The sequence below is a fragment of the Panthera onca genome, chromosome B4 (genome assembly GCF_046562875.1).
Source record: "Panthera onca isolate mPanOnc1 chromosome B4, mPanOnc1 haplotype 2, whole genome shotgun sequence".
Lineage (NCBI taxonomy): Eukaryota > Metazoa > Chordata > Mammalia > Carnivora > Felidae > Panthera > Panthera onca.
This window is the reverse complement of record NC_138345.1, coordinates 95,308,104-95,315,003: the sequence shown is the minus strand read 5'-3', so window position 1 is coordinate 95,315,003 and position 6,900 is coordinate 95,308,104. Positions and strand designations below refer to the sequence as shown.

At 38.5% G+C, this 6,900-nt stretch overlaps 1 non-coding gene across 1 annotated transcript; it reads right to left on the bottom strand.

Annotated features, from left to right (window-relative positions):
- Positions 1–6,297: 6,297 nt before the first annotated feature.
- Positions 6,298–6,401, bottom strand: LOC132660441 (U6 spliceosomal RNA). The gene has a single exon (XR_009601791.1). It is a non-coding gene; the product is annotated as a U6 spliceosomal RNA (small nuclear RNA).
- Positions 6,402–6,900: the final 499 nt, after the last annotated feature.

Here is a 6,900-nt window from a genome sequence, read left to right as displayed (position 1 = left end):
TAGTTCCTTGAACATTTTTAAGATAGGTGCTTTAAAGTCTTTGTCTACGATATCTGCCTGTAAGTCTTTACAGGGAGAGTTTCTGTTGATTTATTGATTTACTTTTTCCTTTAAATGAGCCATACTTTCCTATTTTGTTGTACGCTTTGTGCTTTTTTGTTGCACCCTGGACATAATAACATGGTAACTCTGGAAATCAGATCTTCACTCTTCCCGAGTGTTGACTGGTTTTTGTTACTGTCTTTGTCTTTTGTTTGTTTGCTTTTGATTGTTGTAGGATGTCTCTATGCTGAAGAAGAGCCTGATGTGTAAGCCTAAGGTCTTTCGTAGTTTGTTTCTGAGCTTTTCCCTGGGCATGCACAGTCGCTTTCTAATTTTCTCCAAATATGGGATTGTTTTTGAATGGTCTAGTCTTCAATGTCTGGCTTCTGAAAGGGGAAGAGGTGAAAGTGAAGCCTGCTTCATTAAATCCCTTAGAATTCCCTTCAGCTGGCAGGGGAGGGGCTTGCAACCATGGGCGGGGAGGTTCAACAATAATGGCTGGCCGCCTCTTTGCACCTCTGTGCTCAGAAGCAGCAATCAATGAGCAGAACACAGAGTTCTGATAATGAGAAGACAGTGTCCTTTTTGCCTAGCCTGACTCCAGGAAACTGAGTGCAGGCTGCTCCAGGATCGCTGGCAGAGCAGCCTGTCACAGGACAGAGGGTGGAGGATGGTTAGCTACTACTCTGCTAAGAACTGAAATTGACTGAAATTAACTTCAATTTACCATCCAAGTCTTCCCCTGGAAATTACAAGCCTTTGACAGACTCCAGAGTTCCAAAATAGTTACATCAGAGAGATTCTGCCAGTGCAATTGCTATCTAGGTGGAGAGACAGATCCCTGGTGCTTCTTACTCTGCCATCTTCCCAGAGTCCTCTATTAGTGAATAGAATCCTATGTGTTGAATAAAATGTTAAATCTTATGTGTTGTTTTATTCAGGGTTCTTGAGAGAAGCAGAACCACTAGGATGTGTATATGAAAAGATTTATTATAAGGAATTGGCTCATGTGATTATGGAGGCTGGTAGGTTTCAAAATCTGCAGGATGAGCTGGTGAAGCTGGAGACCAGGAGAGCCAATGGATGGTGTAGTTCCACTCTGAAGGCTGATTGACTCAAGATTCAGGAAAGGCAATATTTCAGTTCAAGTTCAAAGGCAGGAGAAAACCAAGGTACCAGTATGAAGGCCTTCAGGCAGGAAGAATCCTTTTTTTACTTGGTGGAGAGTCAGATCTTTTGTTCCGTTCAGGCCTTCAACTGATTGGATGAGGCCCACTCCCATTATGAAGAGCAATCTGCCTTCCTCAGTCTACCAATTTAAATGTTAATCTCATCCAAAAACACTCTCACAGAAACAGCAGATAATATTTGACCAAATATCTGGATATATCATGGCCCAGTCAAGTTGATACATAAAATTAACCATCACACTTCTAATACAGAAATTGTATCTGGAAATAACTAGATGTTATGGTCTCTTTAGGGAAGGTTCATAAAAAACTTAGTGGCTACATCTTCTCAGTGTGTTACTCAAATATCTGTTGAATATGCAGAGTATACTACAATCCCAGCCCTGGACAAAAAAGGGCAGTTTATGATTTTGGTGATGATGATGATGAAGTGCAAGTCATTTAAACACTTGACAGTTATATTTATGGAGCAAGACATTTCCTTTCATGCTATTTTATAGGCAAGAGGGAAAAGTCTGCAAACATATTTTGGATGACATACAAGTTTGTCAGGGTCTTGAGTTACTCTATGCTCAGAGAGCAGGAGTACTTTACATCAACACGGAACATTGACACTTTATATAAGCAGGGCTTGGGGAAGGTTCAAAATATCTGGAAAACAGACTTTGTATAAAGATGTTCGTATTGGAATGATGAGTATATCACAATTTCCCCAGGGAGGAGGTTAGTAGTCCCTCCCCCCAGGGAGGAGGCCGATTCAAAGGCAGCCTTTGACCTGGTGAAAAGTCCTTAATCTGTGGAGTTTAATGTTGCAGGAATATGGAACAGTAAAATCAAGACTGAATGGCATCTTATACTCTCACTACCTTACTTAAAACTCAAGCACTTCTTTCAATGCCAAACCAGGGAACAAAGCCTGGACTTTAGAGAGAGGAGCTGTGGATAGAAATGTTAATCACACTTGCTTTGAAGAAAGCTACTCACCCGGAGCACAACACATCTAGAACTTTGTCTTGGGCCATTCTGGTTGGTAAATTAAGGGCCAGGTGCTTGTGACATCAGTCCTTTGGCAACTACTTCCTCTCCCTTTTCTCCTAATCTAAGTCACAGAATCATATCTTAGAGTTGGGAGCATATTTGGATTGGTTAGAATTCAGAATTTGGGGGCTCACGAGATTCTGGCTGGGCCACATATCTCACCAGGAGAGAGCTGATTTCAAAATGCTGTGAGTGCACATCTTAAGGGATGTTTCTAATTGAACTTTAGACTAGAGCAGGCCTTCTTTTCTCAGTCACACATATGCCATTGGGGAAGTGTTTCATTCTCTTTTACAAGTGTCATTTACAAATGCAGATGATTCACTTATCTCATTTACTTCATTCAACAAATATTTATTGGTAATTAGGCACTGCAGTAGGCCTTGGAGATAAAGGTGATCAAAAACAGGGAAGGACCCAGTCCTTAATAGAAGTTGTAGTTTAGTGATTTTATTAGTAATTTTTGTAATAGTTTAATTATTATTTAGATCTTTTATATTAATATAATTTATCAACCAAAAGGAGAAGAGAAAAGAAATAAGATTTAAAATTCCTCCTCTGCTATCACCTTTCAGCTTCTTTTTTTTTTTCTTTTTTCTTTTCATGTTTATTTATTTATTTTGAGAGAGGAAGAGAGCACAAATATGTGTGAGCAAGCAAGGGGCAAAGAGAGAGAGTGAGAGAGAGAGAACCCCTGATGTGGGGACCAATCCCACCAACAATGAGATCATGATCTGAGCCAAAATTAAGAGCCTGATGCTTAACCAACTGAGCCACCCAAGTGCCCTTTGGCTTCTTCTATTTTAACAAATTCCTTTTATATCATTGTCCTATGCCTGTCTTTTTACCTTAGTTTTAATCATGGTATATATTTTGCATTAACTTTTCATGTGTGAATAATCTTAGCAGACTCTTCTCCATGAATGTTACATCACAAGCATTTTCCCTATCACTATCTGCAAAATCATCATTTCTGCAAATGCAGATAGCTTGACATATAACATATTTAATTATTCTTTTTTGGCGGGCAGAGAGTTGCATATAACTCAATATATAACATTGTAGTAGTTTCTTTTTTCTTCTCTTGGACTTTACCTTAGAAACTAAAGAGTTGAAATTCTATAAATTGGAGTGATGAGATGCTTTACTTCTGTGTTGAGCAAGACAAAAAATAGTGACATACTTTTGAGCCACTCAGTTTATCACAGAATTCCAGATGACTAGAAGAACCAGTGGGAGGCACAAAAACAAACCAAACATTTTGTCACCAGATGCATGATACAAAAATGTCTTTCTCCTCTTTTTATTAAAAAGAAAAAGGAAAATAGAGGGGAATATTTCCATGTACACACATTCACAAGATTGCATGCACATGAAAATAGGAACACTGAAACCACTGACAGGGTTTCAAAATGTATTTTTCTAGGCTTATATTACACTTATCACATTTTTATGTTAGCCTGCTGAATTCTGAAGTGTGGGATCATCATCAAAATGACCACAATATCTTGTAATGTAGAAAGAATTATTTTTGCCCATTCTTGTGATAGATCCTTCACTGGTAACATTCCTTCCCTTGTCAACCACAGACTGCTTCCTTCTTGTAAAAACGAGCCTGGGCTTACTGGAAGTAGTGTCTGTACCATCTTACCTTTCTTGGCTTGATTCTCTAAAGGGTTATTGATGGGGAGGAGGGGCTGATATTCCTACTGGGAGTCCTCATGTGGCTATCATGGGAATGTCTCTAATGAAAGACAAGTAAGATCTAATGAAGAGCAGGATACAGTGGAGCAGTGAAGTCGAGTCTTGCATGCTTCTTCTGGATTTCAATTATTCTGGGCAGTCTAGTAGATTCTGAATTACCAGCAGCTGCTCACTTGCTCACTTTCTTGTCTGCCACAGCTGCCACCAGCTGTTCTCTCTTTTTTACCCGCGATCCAGATGCAAACAGCTGTTCTTTCTTTCTTTACAATTGTCAACAGTGGCTCATTTTGCCCCAAACACACAGACACCTGCAGCAATAGGAATTCTATTTTTCAGTTGTGGTGAAACACTGGACAGCTTTAGGAAGGTTGAATGGAGGAAGGGAAAGAAGGAATGAGAGGTGGTTAGATGTAGAAGGAGCCTGTGTTGGCCGACTGGAAGATGGATTGGATACTTCTAGTTGTTTTGGGGGCTGACTAAAACAATGACGGAAGATACTCATACCTCTTCCTTACTATGACATTCACTTTAGAAAGCAGAGAATCATCACTTATAAAAATAATTCCAGGAAACTGAGCATCTATAAAGAAATTATGATGGTGCTTTAAGGGCTTGGTCTTCATTTATTTATTTAAGAAGTATTTATGGACACTTATGTCAAGCACTATTCTAGGCACACAGTAGATGTTAAATAAGTGAGTATGCATTAATGAACACACATACATATTTATCAGTCTAGTCTCAATGATATCAAAAGACAATATTAAAAAAAATTTTTTTTCTGTTGGATTGAGCCTCTCTTCTACCTGCCCTTCCCCCTCCCCCCATCATTAGGATTGGGGACTTTGGGATTATCTCCTTGATCAAGAAATACTCCTGGTTCACACATCTCTCCCTTTTTTGCTGGGACTAGAGTGAGGAAAGTAGAGATGGAGAGGAAGGGAATTCACATTTATTGAGCATTTAATGTGTCCCCATTACTGCGCATTATTCTTTATATAGGTTATCTCATTTCATCTTCATCAGAAGCATTACTATTCCCATGTAGCTTATGGGGAAACTGAAGTTGGAAGCGTGAAGTTACTAAGGCCACAGAGCCAGGGAATGATAGCCAGGATTAGACAAACTCTCCCACTCCAGAGCATAAACTCTTTTCTCTATAGCCTGCTTTCTTACATGCTTTTTCTTTCTGCTATTCAGAGAATATTCATGTGAGTATTAGAGGATAGTAATAGTGATAATTGGGTTTAATGCTGTGAGTGTAGAAGTAGTGGTCTAATTGGTTCAAAGTCTCCATCTTCAACCGGAAATTGGGTCAAATTTCATTCACCATTGTAAGCTGCAGAGCACTGTCATAAAGGCTGAAATAAAATATGAGATACTGAGGAGTCATAGATAAAGTTGTTGTCACAGAAATAATCTCTACATCCCCAGGATGTTTTCTGTTAACAATGGGTTTTGAAAGAGTATTTGACCAAAGTAAGGGGGACCTTGATACCCTCATTTCACACCCTAAGTCCATCCATTAGTATCCAAAGAACGTTAATGATTATCCTTTGGGATACTGAGTGGGAAGAAACTGGCTGAGGCTCTAAGGAAACTTCCTATGGTTTAAGGAGCCATTAGGAAAAGCTCCTTATTCTTGTAAAAATTTCCCGAACCTTCAGGGCTGGGTTTCTGCAGCTGGCCAAGAATCAGCCTCAGTTAGGATCCTGCCAAATTGGGCATCAACAGCTCATTTGGCTTGGAAAAAAAAGAAAGGAGAAACAACTGACGTTTGTATACTTGAAATTATGAGCTGTTTCTCTAACAAAGAGACCAAACACTTTCGGCTTGTTTTACAGTAAACATACACATTGAACAATCTGGTTGGTTAGCAACTGGCTGTGCATATGTAGGACATATGTGAACACATATGGATGCATAAACTCACATATGTTCACTTAAAAGGACACTGTCAAGTCATTTTATGAGGTTTTTTGTTCTCTGGGCTACACTGTTTATAAAATCTTCTTAGAAGCTTAAAAATACAATTTCTTTTCCTACTGATTTTTGTTCTTTTTTTTTTAAAGCAAGTATTTTGAATGACACTCAAATAAATGGGACTGGTTCTATTTAATACCAACTCCTACTTAAACATATACAGCAGTAGAATGCCCAATCAGAAGCAGAGCACTCAGAGTGAGACAATTCCTTATGAAGAGAAGAATAACCAACATCTGCCCTTAGAGTAGACATTCCAGAATTGAAGAGTACTCACAAGATTATTTTCTGGCATCCCAGTGCTTTTATGTATGTACGCATGTATGTATGAATGTATTTTTAAAATAAGGAATGCTTTACGAATATGCATGCAATCCTTGCACAGAGGCCATGCTAATCTTCTCTGTATTGTTCTAATTTCAGTGTATAGATTCTGCTGAAGCGCGCACCCAAGTGCTTTTGGGGTTAGATATCAAATATAGATAATGGCGACCATGATAAAACCTATTTTTCTATTTTCTATAATATTTTAGCAATATTTTTATAGCTTATTTACTAAGCAAAACCCCCTGTAAAATATCCTTGCTTTGGGCAAGAGCTGTGAAGAATCAAATCAGAATGTCTAAAACACCTGGAAGGATGCTCAAAATCACAACTAGCTGGGAAAACAAAAAGTTAAATAATGATGTTAACTCACTTTATATTCATCAGGCTGGCAAAATAAAAAAGCAACATTGCACATCACTAGTGGAGATGTGAGGAAAAGGGCACTTTCATATATTGCTGGTGGAAATGGGGATTTTAAAGAGCCTTTTTGAATGTAAATCTAGCAACATTTCTTAAAACTGAAAGTATATATTTACCCTTCAATCCATCCTTCCTCTCTTGCGAATCTAACTTATAGAGACAGGAACACTACTATATAGGATATAAACGCAAGATT